The following is a 20,047-nucleotide window of genomic DNA, read 5'->3' on the forward strand; positions in this document are numbered from 1 at the left end:
TTTGTCCTCATTAAAAATCCCTGCCGCTGACTCCTGAGCCGCTCATTTGTATTCCGCTGCAATTCATCCGAGGTGGATTTTGATTTGGTATTTGGATGATATTGAAGCCGGGAGAATAAAAAAAATTATTCTCGCAGAGTTTCTCGTCAAAAAGCCTGCAGGAGGTACTTTACATATGGCATTGTTTTAAACTTCATAATTAAAGAAAGAATCTCTTCTTTTTGGTTGAGTGTTGTTTGGCAAAGAAGAAACAACCGACACTCAAAGAGTTTGGAGAACCTTAGATGATGAAAGAGTGTCAAATAACAACCTAAAATTGACTTACCACATTAAATATGACTATCACACAAGTAACTGCATAACTGAAACATAACAAGTGTCGGTATCTAAACTCTCTCTACTATTTATTAACATGAACAACAGCACGGATTTCAACACTTTAAAAATAGGCTGATGTTGCAGAAGTGGATGGGTACTACAGTGCATGATTATTTGATTTATGTGCATTCAAAGCAAAGTAGCTAATTCCCATTAGGGATTCCCACTGCATGCTAATCCACTTAATGTACAATTATCCACGCAAACCACACTCGTATAGAATAATAAATGGACCGTAGTAATCCTACTGATACTGGAAGGAAATCATATCGATCACAGATTATGTCTGCACACTATTCATAGTGAAAGCAATGACACACACACACACACACACACACACACACACGTGTACATTACACACACTGTATTTGCCATCTACATACACACAATCTCTACCTCTCTTTTTCTTTGACGAGATGATGGGGCAAAGCCCTCCATTGCAGTGTGAATATTAATGCATTAACTCCACTGCCAAAGATTCGAGTGGCTTTCCTCGCCCCTTTGAACTCCCTCTTGCCCCGATCCTCCATTTCCCTCTTCCAATCTGCTTGGATGGGAGCAGAGAGCTGGATGCAGTCCTTGCCATGATTCTTTGCTGGAGAGATGCTCCGAACATTGTGAGGGAAAAAGTCCCTCTTTCTCTCACCCTTTCCCTTGTTTAACCACTTTAATTACTCCTCGTTCTAATTTTAGACTTAGCTTCAGAGAGAACAAAGTATAGTGTCAAAGAGAAGTGAGAAAGATGGAGTCAGTGAGTAAGAGAGAATTTACATTATGTGCTTTGATACCGTCAGTATATAGCAGATATCTCTGATTACCCACAGTCAAATAGACATGGCTCAATTTCTCACCACTGATGTAAAATGATTAAATTAATCAGAAATCCCCTTTAACACAGCATATACATAAATACATTTCTGAAACGGAGTAAGAGAACCATTTTCTCCACAAGTCTTTGAGACTTTGTGAAACACTGCGAGGACAGATCAATGACCCACCCGTCATAGGGGAACGAGGGATGCAGGCAGCTGGCTTGATGGAGGAGAAAATGACACACACAAAAGGTCAGAATGACAAGTGAGGACATGTCAGACCATTCACATGACTTGACAGCAGTGGGGTTAATTATGAACGTCCCATTGTGTTAGTCTTTTCGCTATACGAAGTAACACGGACTACTGAGGACTGGGAGACTGTTAGCACTGTGCAATATAGAGCACTAATGCATGCTTATCCAGTGTTACTACCAAGCATTTTCACGGGCAGAGTTCTACCGTGTAGGGATTTACAGTTATATGATGGTGTTGAAGTAGAAAACATTTCTAGTGTAAATCCACTTGGACTGCTGTTCCCCCAAATATAATAGATTTGTCCACAAAATGACTTGTCTATCTACCTTGTATGGTAAAAACAATATTTTCTCAATATTCCATGTTTACCATTGATTTTGACTATTGATTGAAGTCCTTGAGCAAACATTTACTATCTGCTGACAGCTTGTATTGTATGGAACTCACTTGTTCCTCTTGGATGTCTCATTCTTCAAGCTGTCTTTCTTTGCTGTCCCGGATTTACCACAGAACGTTCTGTGTCTTGCTGCTCTCGCATGTTGTTGCTGCTGCTGATTCATGCACTTTTTATTGTCTGGATGCTGCAATTAACTTGGTCAGGCAAACAATGCTGGAGGATGTCTTTGGAAGAAACACTGTTTAGAGGTACGGATTGGAATGTAGACTGAAGACTGATGAAACAATGCAGAAATCTCCCATCAATACAGTCGTGACATGTAGATATATGAAGACCGTCAATATGAATGTACATTGTTTGCCTGGTTATTTGGAACATCGTGACATATTATTATGGTCAAGTCATGGTCATGTGGTCAGGAAAAACTCCTGGCTTTACCTACAGTAGGGTGAAAAAAGGCCAACACATTCCTGTTTCATTTTCAGCCCTTGTTTTCTGAGACACTTTTCTTGACCATTTATAGGCCTCATCTCTCTCCTACTCTTCTGCTTATCATCTGTTGGGTCTCCCTTCCTCTCCTCTTCCTCCCCTTCCCTCTGTTATGCCTCATCACCCATCTCTCCTCCCTCCTCATTTGCTTCCTAATTTGTTTAGTCCGGAGGAAAAAATATGGATGAAAATGAAAGTCAGCTATGCGTGGATGCCGAGAAGGAAGTGTGGGTGGGGATAAGGAGGCAGGACGGGTATTTATTCTTGAAAATCAGGTTTGTTTTAAATAAGTTTGTCAGTTGTGGGGAGTTTCTTTATTTGTTTTAATGTTGAAGCGGGTGTGGTGACTAAGGCAGGGACAGAATGCCGGAGGCGAACATGAAGATTATAGAACAACATTTGCTATTCTGTATGATAAGGCAAAGTCCCCTCAAAGATTTTCCAGAATGGCAAATTACTGAGTTCCCACAAGAGTTTCAGTAATTTCATACAGCTTGTTTGTTTCAGTTTGTTTTAGCATCAATACAAACCCAGTCAAAAGCAATATCTAAGTCATAAGGATATAGTGAGCTTGGATGACAGACTGAATGGACTTCAGTGTATCTGCTCTTTACATTATGACTGGTGATATGTACACCAAACGAAATATGTGGAAACCATTAGGTTTATATGACTCTAGTGCTTCTGTCAAGTGGGCCACATTAAATCTGTTTGTTATTGTACCCCTCTAACATATGTCTCCCCAAATGTACAGATCACCCCCTACATATAGTAAACACGTCATCAACACATTTATACCCCCAAGTCTCTCACGCGAAAGCATGCATACACACACACACACACACACACACACACACACACACACACACACACACACACACACACACACACACACACACACACACACACACACACACACACACACACACACACACACACACACACACACACATATACACACACACACACACACACACAAAAACCCTTTCATTGACAAAGACCAGTCAGGCTGGCCATCATTAGTAACACAGCCGCAGAAGTGTGTCATTACAGTAACACAGTATTTACACACAAAAAAAACACAGGAGAGACCCGAACTCCCCCTCCCCCTCTCTCTCTCTGTCTCTCTCTCTCTCTCTCTCTGTCTCTCTCTCTCTCTCCCTCTCCCTCTCCCCCTCTCCCTCTCCCTCTCCCTCTCCCTCTCTCTCTCTCTCTCTCTCTCCCTCTCCCCTCGCTCTCCCTCTCTCTCCCTCTCCCTCTCCCTCTCCCTCTCCCTCTCCCTCTCCCTCTCCCTCTCCCTCTCTCTCTCTCTCTCTCTCTCTCTCTCTCTCTCTCGTTCTCTCTCTCTCTCTCTCTCTCTCTCTCTCATGCCATTACGCTCTCATGAAAAGGCCCTAAAATGAGCAGTGTTGAAACAAGCATCGCCGCCTCCAACTGCTTCTTCCACCCCTCTACAAGAGGGGGTCTTTGTCATAAATCACCTCTCCTAGATAGAAATCATCTCTCCTGTATCCACCCTAAACCCTGTGAAATTGGGGAATTTCTAAACCTGAACTTTTGGCTTCGCCTTGTGTCAACAACCCAGACGGTGGGAGGGAAGTAGAGCAGAGGGAGAGCATCGCTCCAATGGCGCACACGGCACACCGAAGACGAAGATTCATATCCTGTAAGTCAGGCCTCACCCGGCACCGGACATGATGGGCTTGGGTGTAAACAGAGGAGGCTACCCAGGCAGAGAATGGAGAGACATGAGAGAACCAGCGGGCTTTGGACGTTGCGATAATATAGGGCCACAGTGTGTTCAGACAGGAGTTGGCAGGTTTGTACAGCCGCCGCTACACACTGAGTACACACTGAGTACACACTGAGAACACACTGACAGCTGGTTCGGAGCTTGAGAAGACACAGTTCAACGCTCTGCCATTTCTGAGAAATACAGTCCAAGTGTCAAGACTGTATCAGGGCTGGTTCTTGGAAAGGTGCTCTCTCTGTTTGTTACTTTCTCTCTCTCTCTCTCTCTCTCTCTCTCTCTCTCTCTCTCTCTCTCCGTTTCTCTGGCGCTGCACCCTGTTTTTCTCTCCGTGTGTCTCTCTCTGCCTCTCATCTGTCTTTAAGATTATTTAATGGTTGTCTGCTGTATTTAAATGTGCCAATTCAGGCCAGATAAAATGTCTCTCTCTCTGTCTATTTCTCTCTCTCGTCTGGGATTGGGATTGCCTGTACAGCTTGGAGTGTCACTATCAGACATTCCATTCACTGTACTAGAGCTAAAAACCTAGAGGACTCATATAAGTATAAAATGTGGAACAAATTCTTTATCTCTGCAGAGAGAGACAGCATACTGTAAAAATGCATAAGGTAAAATAGAGCCTCCAGGTGAACTGAGAGAAATGAGGGTTAGTGTGTCCCAAGACAGTCTGGGCTGTGTCTGTATCTGCTAGTAAGTAGACTATGCATAAAATGCACTATTTCACTACGGGGTGGATGGGGGAAAGTGGGTTTATCATGTGAATTGGAGGTGGTTCAGTGAACTAGACTTGCGTAATGACCCACTAGGCACACATTTCAATAAAATTAAGTTGAACCAACGTGGAATAAATTGACGTCTGTGCCCAGTGGGGAATAACCATGGCTGAGACTTGAAGGCTTGTGTTGGAGACAAGAGAAAATGCTTTGGCTTTAGCTCAGAGGGATAATGTTGGCTTGAGATGCATAGACAACCTGGGGTTGATACTCCCTTCACAGAACAGCGCAAACTAGCTCTAACCAGAATAGAAAGAGGAGTGGGAGGCCCCAGTGCACAACGTCAGCAGGGAAGAGGCGACTCTGGGATGCTGGCCTTCTAGGCAGAGTTGCAAAGAAAAAGCCATATCTCAGGCTGGCCAATAAAAATAAAAGATTAAGATGGGGGAAAAAGAACAGACACTGGACAGAGGAACTCTGCCTAGAAGGCCAGCATCCCAGAGTTGCCTCTTCACTGTTGATGTTGTCACAAATGCTGATGCTCCAGATACTCAACTAGTCTAAAGAAGGCCAGTTTTATTGCTTCTTTAATCAGGACAACAGTTTTCAGCTGTGCTAACATAATTGCAAATGGCTTTTCTAATGATCAATTAGCCTTTTAAAATGATAATCTTGGATTAGCTAACACAAGGTGCCATTGGAACACAGGAGTGATGGTTGCTGATAATGGGCGCCTCTGTACGCCTATGTAAATATTCTATTAAAAATCATCAATTTCCAGCTACAATAGTAATTTACAACATTAACAATGTCTACACTGTATTTCTGATCAATTTGATCTTATTTTAATGGACCAAAAAATGTGCTTTTCTTTCAAAAGCAAGGAAATTTCTAAGTGACCCCAAACTTTTGAATGATAGTGTACATTTTAGCCAAAGTCTTTGTTTTAATTTTGGGTATTTCAAGGTTCATTGTCAACACACAGTACAACCTGACCCACATGCAAGAAGTAGACCACTCCAGCAACGTTACTCAGGCAATTAATCACGATGAGGCCTTACAAAGTGCTGCCATCCCAAGTAGTTAGTGGGGGAAGGCATGGGCAATTATGACAGGAGGCGGCGGCTGGGGGGGGGGGGGGGGGGGGGGGCTGCATCCCGCTCCCTTCTCAATGCATCAGCACACAGTGGGAAGATAAAGAGGCTTTGAGTGTCTGGGCCCCTCCTGTGGGCCAGATCATAAGCGCCGGGTCCGTCGGATTGAAAAGGCTTATTATGAGAGACCAGTAATTCATTCACAGACAGAGGTGTTTGTGTGTGTAGTGAATTCACAGACAGACGTGTGTGTTTGTGAATATTATTATGTGATTGCGTGTGTGTTGTGTGTGTATATTTGAGTGCATGGGTGTTTCTCAATATGCATAATACCGTGCTCCTCACTCTCATGCTCCGAGTGCATTCTCCAACGGCGTTCTCTTGAGTACGAGTGTGGAGAACGCATAAAACAATACATTTGAGAAGCACTCACACTCCCCGTACTGCATTAACTCACCTCTCCATTCACTGAACAGTCTTCCAGCCAGGACAATGGCAATAGAGACCAAACAAGATATACACAAAGCAACCGTTTTACCTCATTTTATCAGCTAGCTATATGTGAATCGTAATAGTGTAGCTAACCAGATAGTTTAACAGGCAAAATTACCTAAAACTAATATTATGCAAGATAGATGTCAATTCTTTGTGGGTAGCTAGCCAGTTAGCCCTGTTGACTCATTATGGTCTTGCAATCTACGGTACGTAGGCAGGTAAACATGACAAAATTAACACAGCATGTATTTATTAACATATCAAGATAACATATTCAGGCAACATATGAGATGCGAATAGGCAACATTTCATTCCAAGGGCCTCCCAAGTGGCGCAGTGGTCTAAGGCACTGCATTGCAGTGCTATCTGTGCCACTAGAGATTCTGGGTTGGAGTCCAGACACTGTCGCAGCCGGCCGCGACTGGGAGACCCTTGGGGCGGCGCACAATTGGCCCAGTGTCATCCGGGTTAGGGGAGGGTTTGGCCGACAAGGAACTCCTTGTCCCGTCGCGCACTAGCGACTCCTGTGGCGGGCCGGGCGCAGTGCACGCTGACACGGTCGGCAGGTGCACGGTGTTTCCTCCGACACATTGGTGCGGCTGGTTTCCGGGTTAAGTGGGCATTGTTTCAAGAAGCAGTGAGGTTGGGTTGTGTTTCGGAGGACGCACGGCTCTCGACCTTCGCCTCTCCCGAGTCCGTACGGGAGTTGCAGCGATGAGACAAGACTGTAACTACCAATTGGGTACCACGAAATTGGGGAGAAAAAGGTGTAAAAGTAAAAAAAAATAAACGAATTAAAATGTTTAATTAAAATGTCATTCCAAATTAGGAGTGTATTTTCTCTCGCTTCAACTCAAATAATGGCCACCACTGAATTCAAGAAATTTGCATTGTTTTTCACATGGTTGCGTCATATTTCTTGCATACTTTCCGTTGAAGCTTGCATCGACGCGTGCTTCAAAAACTTTACAAACGGAGTACGCATTCAAGAATTGCCCTCCTTGCTCCGTTTCGCATACTTTGATTTGAACATTTCTCCGACCCTCCCGTGCTCGGAGCATGGTAGTATGCATTTAGAGAAACACCCTATGTGTGCATGTATGTCTGTGGCAGAGAAATCACTAAAGCCATGTGATTTTGTATTTTATCTCTTGCGTATGTGGGAATGAGGATTTTATGCAAGTGGGAGTGAATGCCATGCCATTTCTATGTATGCATGAATACCATTGCAGGTCTGTCTTTTCACCACACACTTGGAGCACATACTTGGGGCTGACTGCGATGTTTATCTGACCTAGCGTTTTATTCCATATTCAAAAGGGTTTAATATTGAGGCAGTTGAAATTGTCAAAGCACATCAGAGTGATAATGCACATTTCAGTGAGCTTGGCTAGCTGGGTGGGATATTCAACCCACTTTATGAGACACATAGCTCAGTGACAGTGAAGATATCCACTTTGATGCATAGATTTGCCCATATCCGGGTATGGTCTATAAAAGAGAGTGCATAATGAAACTGACCTCAGTGTGGTATGGGGCAAATCCTAACTTGACTTAAGTTGAATTTTCTCTTAGTCATTCATTGATGTCAATGGGAGACCAAGTGAAAATTTGACTTAAGTGAAAGTTAGGATTCACATTTAACTTGTGACATTTTTCATGGGGTACAGTTCAGTGAATAGCATGCAACACATTCAATTCTATTTATTGAAACACTTTCTGCCGTAGTCATTGGAGCTGAACAGGAAAACAGAGGGAAACCACAGTTTCTACTGTACCTGTACTTCTGCACTTCTGCTATTGGCCCCCCATTAACCCTTCCTTCCCCCTTCCCGTGCTCCTATTGGCTCTCATTGACCCCCAGGTTCACTTATGCCGCCATACTATTGGCTCTCATCGACTTTCACTGCCTCTCTTCCCCCACTGACTCTTTGAGTTGGCACAGGGGAGACCTGTGCCGCTGTCTTGGTTGGCACCATGGCCTCAGATGTCGCAATGCGTGGCTGTGCCAAGCCGGATGCCCACGGGGCCCGGCCGAGCCAGAGGCTGCCCTCGCTGCCAGCTGGCCTGCAAGGCTGAGTCCCCCACCCCAGCCCTCACATATTGGAGCAGAGGAGCTGTCACTGGCAACAGGAGTGTCAACATCATCACACGGCCACGACATAATACTTATCCCTCGGGTCTAGATTGATCAATAAATCCATCCTCTTATTCAATGTAATGTCTTAAGCCGGGGAGGGGTCACGATTACTTGTGCTGGGGTGAGGTGAAATAATCCTTAATTCGTGACAATTTAAACGCAGAGACAATTTAAGAACTAGGACAATTGGCTGATTTGATTGAGATACACAATCGTCACAAACTATCCATCCCAAGAGTGCAACAACAGATCATTGACATAACAAACATTGACAAAACAAGTCATTTTTGAGATTACTTGTTTGTCTGGGATATAGCATATCCTCTGAGTTTTCTGAGGTGTAGAGAGAGTAGACAGTGAACTGTGCCCTCTCCATTGTTCAGAGGCTGTGAGAAAGGGGTACGTGCCATTTACACACACACACACACACACACACACACACACACACACACACACACACACACACACACACACACACACACACACACACACACACACACACACACACACACACACACACACAGAGAGAGAGAAGGAGAAAGACAGGAACAAAAGGTGTTAGTAACTCACCTGATCCTTGTGGTAGGACACACCTACACTCCACACCCTTTCAAGTAAACTACAGTATAAGAAGAAGCGATGATTCACACCACTTCCTGTAAATGACATCATCACATCAGACCACTAATATGACTGTTGGTACAGGGGAAAAACCTGACTGCACAATGATCAATGGTCCACTGGAAAGGATGCACAGCAGTTAATGGAAAAGCAAGTTTGGAAAATTAAAGGCATAGAAACCGTAAATGACTTGGTAACAGAAAATACATTTATTTCCATGACAGAATTAAAAATACATTTTGGACTGACCAATAGTTTCAAATATATGCAACTTAAAAGTTAAATATCATGAAATTTCGATTTGAAATCTTTCGGACATCAGAGTAACCTTGAGGGAACCTTATTTTTATTGATTTATTTTATTTTATTTAACCTTTATTTAACTAGGCAAGTCAATTAAGAACAAATTCTTATTTACAATGACAGCCTACCCCGGCCAAACCCGGACGGCGCTGGGCCAATTGTGCGCCGCCCTATGGGACTCCCAATCATGGCCGGATGTGATACAGCCTGGATTTGAGTCAGAAAAGGATGTTTATATGATAGGGAAGATATACAAATCCTTTCAGAGAGCATATCCAACTAACAATCTCTTAGAAAAATGTTTAACTATTGGAACCAAGATTGAAAAAGAACTAATGTTGGCACAAGATGCAGGGAAAGTTGGAGCATAAGTAACAAAATTACAGTTAACGAAAATGTACTCTTAATCAAATCAAATTGTATACACATATTTAATAGATGTTATTGCGGGGGTAGCAAAATGCTTGTAAGAACTAGAAGCGAGGCAGCCGTCTCTGTTGGCACCATCTCGCCAATCCAGTATAAACAAATGTATAGAATTTATTATGCAAGAGACAAAATTCATATATTCCACAGCACATTGGCAGTCATGTCTTAAGTGTAAAACTAATAATGATTCAATAATCCGTGTTTTCTAGGAACGCTATAAAGTCCAAAAGTTATGGACGGAGCTAGAAAGTTGGCTGTCAGAAGTATTCCAATGTAAACTTAACTTTAATCCGTCTGTCTGCATATTTCAAGACATGGCACATGGGGATGTAGTGAGATACCCAATGGGCTGGACGATTCTCTTCTCATATCAACTCCTGTAGAAATGCCACTATCGTTATTGTGAGTAACCTAATTTATGTTCCTTTAACTCTGCCTTCTAGCGAGTTTATACAAACTGTCATCTCCTACCATTCTGATAGATTGGAGACTAAATGCGGTTGTGACATTAATAATTTGGTTGTTATTCCATTGGTTACCTCGAGGCAGATGCCCCAGTGGCAGTGGCCCACACTCATTTAATATGGCGCTTTTAAATGTTAGAGCGATCACAAGTAAAACCTTTCTCGTGAATGACCTCATTACTGAGCAGAAGGTTGATTGCATGTTTCTCACTGAAACATGGCTGTCAGTGTACTTGCAGCTATTATTGACGCCTCCCCCCAGACTACAGCTTTTCACGCTCTATCAGAAAAGGGAAAAGTGCTGGCCATAACCCTGTATAGGCCACCAAAGCACTGTCCCACTTTCTTTACTGATTTATCTGAACAATTGTCTATTGTCCTTGAGAACTATGATAAAATCATTGTGTTGGGTGATTTTAATATTCATGTTGACAAACAGACTGACTCCAAGGCCATTGACTTTATTCATCTTAATCCAACATGTTACTGGGCCCACCAATAACTGCAGCCATACTCTGGACCTGGTTATTACCAAGGGGCTTTCTACTGGGCCCACCCATAACCACAGCCATACTCTGGACCTGGTTATTACCAAGGGGCTTTCTATTGACATACCCTCTATTGTTGATGTTGCTTTATTTGATCACCACTGTGTATTGTTTACTACCTTGTTGTCCATAGCATAGGGTAATACATAACACATTATTAAGAAATGCTATTCTGCCTTCCTCTTATAATGATTTAGTTGATAACTTTAATAGCAAATGAAGGGCAACCATTGATACCATAGCTCCAGTAAAATTGAAAAAGGCCACATTCAAATGGCGGGCCCCTTGGATGAGTGAGGAGACTAATCAGTTAAAGAGAAATTGCAGAAAGGCAGAGCGGAAGTGGAGAAAGTCAAAGTTGCAAATCCATTATGATATTCTGAGGGAGCAACTTGGCATATATAACAAGGCAATTAGAAATGCCAGACGGGCTCAGTTTTCTAACGTGATTACTATTAATCAGAATAATTTCAGAGTTCTCTTCTCGACCATTGGTGGCCTGATAAATCCTACCCCCGCAAACCTAAACCTATGTGAACTTAATGTGATGGGTTTGTGGCATATTTCAGAGATAAGATAAGCAACATTAGGCTGGGTGTCAGTCAAGCAAGACCTGATGAGAAGTATGATGATTTGTGCCCTAGCCTACCATGCAAAGGCACTATGGATTGATTTTCCCTGGTTGACACAGACATGCTCAGGAAAGTGATTTCATAACTTATGCCTTCTACCTGCCTTCTCGATCCTATCCCCACCACCTTCTTCAAAACAGTTTTTAATTGCATATCTGAAGAAGTGCAAGCTATTGTTAATCACCCCCTGTTCACAGTCACTTTCCCCACTGCACTAAAAACTGCTATGGTCAAACCCCTTCTGAAGAAAAGTAATCTAGTTTCTTCTTTAGCAATTTTCGGCCAATCTCAAACTTTCCATTCTTAAGCAAAATTCTTGAGAAATTGTTTTTCAAACAGCAAAATAATTTTTAAGTGCCAACTACATTTAAAAAAATTCCAATCTGATTTCGTGCCCAGCACAGCACAGACACAGCCTTAGTTAAAGTGTTAAATGATCTTAGAGCCAAAACAGATGCCAAACAGCTCTCTGTACTCTTAGATTTAAGTGCCTCATTTGACACTGTTGATCATGATGTCCTTCTGGACAGACTGGAGAAGTGGTTGGCCTCTCTGGTCCAGTTCTAAATTGGGTAAGGATCTATTTAACTGGTCAAAAGTTTGTCACCCTTGGTGAACATAACTCAGAGAAAATATTAATCACCTGTGGCGTTCCACAAGGTTCGATTTTGGGTCCGGTACTGTTCAGTTTTACAGTGCATTCGGAAAGTATTCAGACCCCTTGACTTTTTCCACATTTTATTATGTTACAACCTTATTATAAAATGGCTTAAAATGTTTTCTTATTATTAAACATAAACTGAAATATCAGATTTGTGACTCGTTTCAGGAAACTAGGCATATGTCACGGGTCACTACTTCATAAGAGACATTTGAACATAAACTTTAAAAAAGAATCTAAATGCGTTTTCTGACAGAATTGCCTTCTGGAACATGCAAACTTGTATGTGCCTTAATAACAGACTTGTATGCCATCTGTAAATACAAATACAAATGTTAAATTACGAGCCTAGATGGTTCAGATTCAGAAAAAGTCCGAAAAAGACATGCCGAGAGATGAGTTCAGATTGGTCTGCCATATAGCACGCTCATTATTTGAGCTGGTCAGTATGTGCAGGTAATCCTGTCTAACACTGCTTTAAAAAAAATGTATTGCGTAGTAGAACTGGATAATTGTTGCTCTCCACTTTCTCGAGGACAGAGTTTTGAAATCATTGCAATTAAAGTATGATAGCTAAGGAGAAGGAGAAAACATGCCATGGTTTTCTTTACTTAGAATTACATCTTCAAACTAAGGTAAACCATGGCATCCGTAACAGGGAGAGGCGTCCATCCATGATGTATTTGGGTAACTAGCTACATTTTCAGATATTACACATTTTATTTTTACTTTTCACAGAAAGTGGTTTTAATTTGAAGTGTACTGTTAGCTAGCTAATGTTAGCTGGCTGGCTGGCTTGCTAACGTTACGTATATGATCTTATTATTCATATCTCAGAGCCATTTGCTTTGCTAGTTATAGCCTAATGTCAGCTAGAAAACATTGAACCTGGTTGGTTAGCAGTGTGCCAGAGCGCAGAATAACTGACAAATTTACAAACGCTCAACACCCGTTGAATATGGCCGGTGTCAGTAAACATCGGCAACTAAGCGTAAATTGTTGCCAGCAGCACAGTTACAGTCACCAACGCTCTGGATAACATAAAAACAGCCTAACCAGCTCTGCCATTGTGAGTAAAATGGTCAGTGAACGGCTCTCTCATGTTAGCTTGAGTGCTTGACTGTTGTTAGGACAGAATGCTCAGATCAACCCTTGAAGAGATGGGTGGGGTTAAAGCTTAAGAGGGTGCTGAATGGGTGTAGACAAAGAAGAGCTCTCCAGTACATACCAAAACATTCAAAGGCCATTTTCTCAAAAGTGAAGTTACAAGTTTATCAACTTTCAAAGCATAATTACTTTCCCATTGTTCTTCAAATGCAGTGTATTATATACAATTTGTAGCTCTGTGTGTCTGCTTTTATCCAATGTAAAAAACACTAAAAAAATATATATATAAGTATGCAGACCCTTTACTCAGTACTTTGTTGAAGCACCTTCGGCAGCGATTACAGCCTTGAGTCTTCTTGGGTATGACGCTACAAGCTTGGCACACTGGTATTTGGGGAGTTTTTCCCATTCTTCTGTGCAGATCCTCTCAAGCTCAGTCAGGTTGGATGGGGAATTTTCAGCTCTCTCCAGAGATGTTCGATCGGATTCAAGTCCGGGCTCTGGCTGGGTCAATCAAGGACATTTAGAGAATTGTCCCGAAGCCACTGCTGCATTGTGTTGGCTGTGTGCTTAGGGTTGTTGTCCTGTTGGAAAGTGAACCTTCACCCCAGTCTGAGGTCCTGAGCAATCTGGAGCAGGATTTCATCAAGGATCTCTCTGTACTTTGCTCTGTTCATCTTTGCCTCGATCCTGACTAGTCTCCCAGGGACTGCCCCTGAAAAACATCCCTACAGCATGATGTTGCCACCAACATGCTTCACTGTAGGGATAGTGCCAGGTTTCCTCCAGAAGTGACTCTTGGCATTCAGGCCAAAGAGTTCAATCTTGGTTTAATCAGACCAGAGGATCTTGTTTCTCATGGTCTGAGAGTCATTTAAGTGCCTTTTGGCAAACTCCAAGCGTGCTGTCATGTGCCTTTTACTGAGGAGTGGCTTCCGTCTGGCCACTCTACCATAAAGGCCTGATTGAATCAGAGAGGTGCGGGGGGCTGCCTTAATCGACATCCACATCTTCGGCGCCCGGGGAACAATGGGTTAACTGCCTTGAGTGCTGCAGATCAATCAATCCCATTTATTTATAAAGCCAGTTGATGTCACAAAGTGCTGTACAGAAACCCAGCCTAAAACCCCAAACAACAAGCAATGCAGGTGTAGACGCAAGGTGGCTAGAAAGGCCATAACCTAGGAAGAAACCTAGAGAGTTCCCAGGCTTTGAGGGGTGGCCAGTCATCTTCTGGCTGTGCCGAGTGGAGATTATAACAGAACATGACCAAGATGTTCAAATGTTCATAGATGACCAGCAGGGTGAAATAATAATAATCACAGTGGTTGTAGAGGGTGCAACAGGTCAGCACCTCAGGAGTAAATGTCAGTTGGCTTTTCATAGCCGATCATTCAGAGTATCTCTACCGCTCCTGCTGTCTCTAGAGAGTTGAAAACAGCAGGTCTGGGACAGGTAGCACGTCCGGTGAACAGGTCAGGGTTCCATAGCCGCAGGCAGAACAGTTGAAACTGGAGCCGCAGCATGACGAGGTGGACTGGGAGTCATCAATCCTCCGAGAGAGAGAAAGAAAGAAAGAAAGAGAATTAGAGAAAGCATACTTAAATTCACACAGGACACCGGATACAGGAGAAATAGTCCAGATATAACCGACTGACCCTAGCCCCCGACACATAAACTATTGCAGCATAAATACTGGAGGCTGAGACAGGAGGGATCAGAAGACACTGTGGCCCCATCCGATGATACCCCCGGACAGGGCCAAACAGGCAGGATATAACCCCACCCACTTTGCCAAAGCACAGCCCCCACACCACTAGAGGGATATCTTCAACCACCAATTTACCATCCTGAGACAAGGCCGAGTATAGCCCACGAAGATCTCCCCCACGGCACAACCGAAGGGGGGGCACCAACCCGGACAGGAAGATCACATAAGTGACTCAAGTGACACACCCCTCCTAGGGACGGCATGGAAGAGCACCAGTAAGCCAGTGACTCAGCCCCTGTAATATGGTTAGAGGCATAGAATCCCAGTGGAGAGAGGGGAACCGGCCAGGCAGAGACAGCAAGGGCGGTTCGTTTCTCCAGTGCCTTTCCGTTCACCTTCACACTCCTGGGCCAGACTACACTCAATCATAGGACCTACTGAAGAGATGAGTTTTCAATAAAGACTTAAAGGTTGAGACCGAGTCTGCGTCTCTCACATGGATAGGCAGGCCATTCCATGAAAATTGAGCTCTATAGGAGAAATCCCTGCCTCCAGCTGTTTGCTTAGAAATTCTAGGGACAGTAAGGAGGCCTGCATCTTGTGACCGTAGTGTACGTGTAGGTAGGTATGGCATAACCACATCGCAAAGATAGGTAGGAGCAAGCCCATGTAATGCTTTGTAGGTTAGCAGTAAAACCTTGAAATCAGCCTTTGCCTTAACAGGAAGCCAGTGTAGAGAGGCTAGCACTGGAGTAATATGATCACATTTTTTGGTTCTAGTCAAGATTCTAGCAGCCGTGTTTAGCACTACCTGAAGTTTATTTAGTGCTTTATCCGGGTAGCCGGAAAGTAGAGCATTGCAGTAGTGACAAAAGCATGGATTACATTTTCTGCATCATTTTTGGACAGAAAGTTTCTGATTTTTTAAATGTTACGTAGATGGAAAAAAGCTGTCCTTGAAACAGTCTTGATATGTTCGTCAAAAGAGAGATCAGGGTCCAGAGTAATGCCGAGGTCCTTAGTTTTATTTGAGATGAATGTACAACCATCAAGATTAATTGTCAGATTCAACAGAATATCTCTTTGTTTCTTGGGACCTAACACGAGCATCTCTGTTTTGTCAGAGTTTAAAAGTTGAAACATTTCCGCCATCCACTTCCTTATGTCTGAAACACAGGCTTCCAGGGAGGGCAATTTTGGGGCTTCACCATGTTTCATCGAAATGTACAGCTGTGTGTCATCCGCATAGCAGTGAAAGTTAACATTATGCTTCCAACTGACATCACCAAGAGGTAAAATATATAGTGAAAACAATAGTGGTCCTAAAACGGAGCCTTGAGCAACACTGACATTTACAGTTGATTTGTCAGAGGACAAACCATCCACAGAGACAAAATTGTATCTTTCCGACAGATAAGATCTAAACCAGGCCAGAACTTGTCCGTGTAGACCAATTTGTGTTTCCAATCTCTCCAAAAGAATGTGGTGATCGATGGTATCAAAAGCAGCACTAAGGTCTAGGAGCACGAGGACAGATGCAGAGCCTCGGTCTGACGCCATTAAAACGACATTACCACCTTCACAAGTGCAGTCTCAGATATGGTTGTCCTTCTGGAAGGTTCTCCAATCCCCACAGAGGAACTCTGAGGCTCTGTCAGTGTGACCATCGGGTTCTTGGTCACCTCCCTGACCAAGGGCCTTCTCCCCGATTGCTCAGTTTGACCAGGTGGCCAGCTCTAGGAAGAGTCTTGGTGGTTCCAAACTTCTTCCATTTAAGAATGATGGAGGCCACTGTGATCTTGGGGACCTTCAATGCTGCAGAAATGTTTTGGTACCCTTCCCCAGATCTGTGCCGCGACACAATCCTGTCTCGGAGCTCTACGGACAATCCCTTTGACCTCATTGCTTGGTTTTTGCTCTGACATGCACTGTCAACCGTGGGACCTTATATAGACAGGTGTGTGCCTTTCCAAATCATGTCCAATCAATTGAATTTAGCATAGGGGACTCCAATGAAGTTGTCGAAACATCTCAAGCATGATCAATAGAAACAGGATGCACTTGAGCTCAATTTCGAGTCTTATAGCAAAGGGTCTGAATACTTATGTAAATAAGGTATCTGTTTTTTACTTGTAATACATTTCTAAAAATCTGTTTTCGCTTTGTCATTATGGGGTATTGTGCATAGATTGATGAGGAACATTTTTCATTTAATCCATTTTAGAATAAGGTTGTAATGTAACATTAGGGGTCTGAATACTTTCCGAATGCATTGTATATATGTTACCCCTTGGCAGAGTTATCAGAAAGCGCAGTATTGATTTTCACTGCTACGCAAACGATACACAACTTTAAATTCCTGTGTCACCAGAGGATTTTAGCTCCACGGATAAATGATTAAACTGTATTAGTGATTTCAATACTTGGATGGCTCACAACTTCCTCCTCTAAATCAAGACAATATCGAGTTACTTATTGTTGGAGCCAAAGTACAGAGAGAGAATCTAGCTGCACATTTGAATTAACAGGCAAGGAATATAACAACCCAGGTTTTTTACCTGGTGTTTTATTTTAGATTCTGAACTCAATTTCGAATCACACATTAGGAATGTGACCAAAATAGTTTTTTTTACCACCTGAGGAACAGTGCCAAGGTGCGGCCGTTTTTCTTTCAGGCTGATACAGAGAGACTCATATATGTAATGCTCATCCTGTAATGCTCTCCTGCTCTCCTGTTTGGTCTACCCAAGAAAGCCATTGGTCAACTGCAAAACATACAGAATGCTGCAGCATGGGTATTGACCACGACCAGACGGCGAGCACGCATTACACCGGATTTAAAGCACTGGCTGCCTGTGAGTTTTAGAATTCATTTTAAGATTCTTTTATTGGTTTTTAAATCAATTCACGATTGTGCACCCCAATACATGTCAGACATGCTTTTAAGTTATTTACCCAGTAGGTCCCTCAGGTCCTCTGGCACTGGCCTTTTACCTATCCCAAAGCCTAGGACCAAGAGGCATGGAGAGGCAGTCTTTAGTTACTATGCTCCCAGCCTCTGGAATAGCCTGCCTGAGGGGGGGAGGGGGGGGGGGGGGGTAAAACTGTGGACATATTTAAAATAGATCTTTTTAGTTTTGATTTTCCTCAGGTTGCTTGTTAGTCATTCAGCTTGTGTCATTCTTTAGTTTTTATCTTATGTCTGTTGTGTAGTAAATATTTCAGCTTTTATTTTCATTGTTTTTATACATTTTTTTCCTGTAAAGCACATTGCGATGCATTCCATGTCTGAAATGTGCTGTATAAATTAAGCTTAATTTGTTTCGATCACAAAAACGTGGAAATCAATGAATCCGCCATCATTAACAAAATGGAAAAATCTAATGATTTATTATTTATATATTGAAATAGCATGGGCGACCGAGATAAATTGTACCAATTTGTTTAAGGCCAAGTGGCAACCAATAATGCAGGCACTAGGGATGGGGATGTGATTATGTGGGTCTGGGCAAATGAGATATAGTCATTGTTTGTGTGTGTCTGTAAGTTGTTGTTCGTATGTGTATTTGGAGTAAAAAACAAACAAACAAAAAAAATAAACAAGGAAAAGCAAACTTGCCCAATTGTACAAAATTACCAGAACCCAACATATTGCACAACAAGACGATTATGGTTCCATATTCCCCAGTTGCTTAGTGCCCAAGGGGAAGTTTTGTTGGTGTCCTCTATTGGCCTTGGAAGAACAAATAATGAACATGATTTTCCTGGACCAATGAAAAATTGGGGGAATTTTATCACTGGAAGAGGACTGCGAAGGTAAACGATTAATGTGGAAAAACACTGACATAAAATAACACTCATCCAGGTGGGAAATGGGACTCAAATGCAGTTTAAAAATTAATATTGACTCATACATAGTGGATGAAAGGGGTCATCAAAGCTCAATGTTTTGCCCCCTCAGGGTCCTGTACTTTCCAAGGGAAATGAAATGAGAGAAGATTGAGGATTTCCCACCAAAGGCTACATGTTACATCATCTCACAACTCCGCCTTTACACATCTTCATGGAGTAAGTATTGCCAGTCCCCTAGTTCCCTGAACTCAACCCAGTAGTGGGAAGTGTGAGGGAAATTGAGAGCCCATTTTGTGCCAAGCTCTGTGCCTCATTAGGAGGTAGTGACAGAGAATCCAGGGTCCAGGACTCTTCACCGAGGGACGGGGGGGAGAGAAAGCGCCGGCGGATATCATTAGGACTGAGCATGCTCATGGCACCTCTTCATCCTCAGTTGCACCTGCAGGCTGGATGCCCTCAGGTTCCAGTTCCCCATTGTGCTGGCTTTGGCCTGTTCCACTAGCTATTGAAGGTGGAGGGAGGAGAGAGGTGTTGTTGGTAGGGGGAATTATTGTCTCTGGCATACTCCAGCACATTAATACAGTGGCGTGGGGCACAAACACACACACACACACACACACACACACACACACACACACACACACACACACACACACACACACACACACACACACACACACACACACACACACATACACACACACACACACACGCACACACACGCTCTCGGAATCACATGAACATTCAAGCACAGCCTCTGGGAAGAAAGAAAGCTTTTACCGTGCTGCTCTCTTTTTTTTCCCTCCCTCCTCGTCAGTGACATAATTGACTCTCCCTGACACTCCAACGCGGCGGTAGGCTAATAACCCTCACTCTCCCCTTGATGTCGAAAGGTGGCAGGCAGGACGCAGCTGCGAGAGACAATGGGAAAGTCGCCGGGCTTTACCGCTACACCTGTCAATCGTTCGGCTTTCAGAACGCCCCCTGAAACGGGAAGCTGACCAGAAAAACCTTTCCCGCTGCCGCGGACGTTGAAAAAGGGCCACGCTCTGTCGGAATCCATCAGTGTGGAATCCATCAAGTCAGTCTAGGGCTTCCTATCAGAAAAGTTACTTGTAATTCCCCAGGCACAGGGAAGCCTGTCAGGGATAAAGAGAGAGCGAGAAGAGAGAGAGAGGCTCGACACAGTCAGT

Source organism: Salmo trutta, chromosome 34 (assembly GCF_901001165.1).
Source record: "Salmo trutta chromosome 34, fSalTru1.1, whole genome shotgun sequence".
Taxonomy (NCBI): Eukaryota; Metazoa; Chordata; class Actinopteri; order Salmoniformes; family Salmonidae; genus Salmo; species Salmo trutta.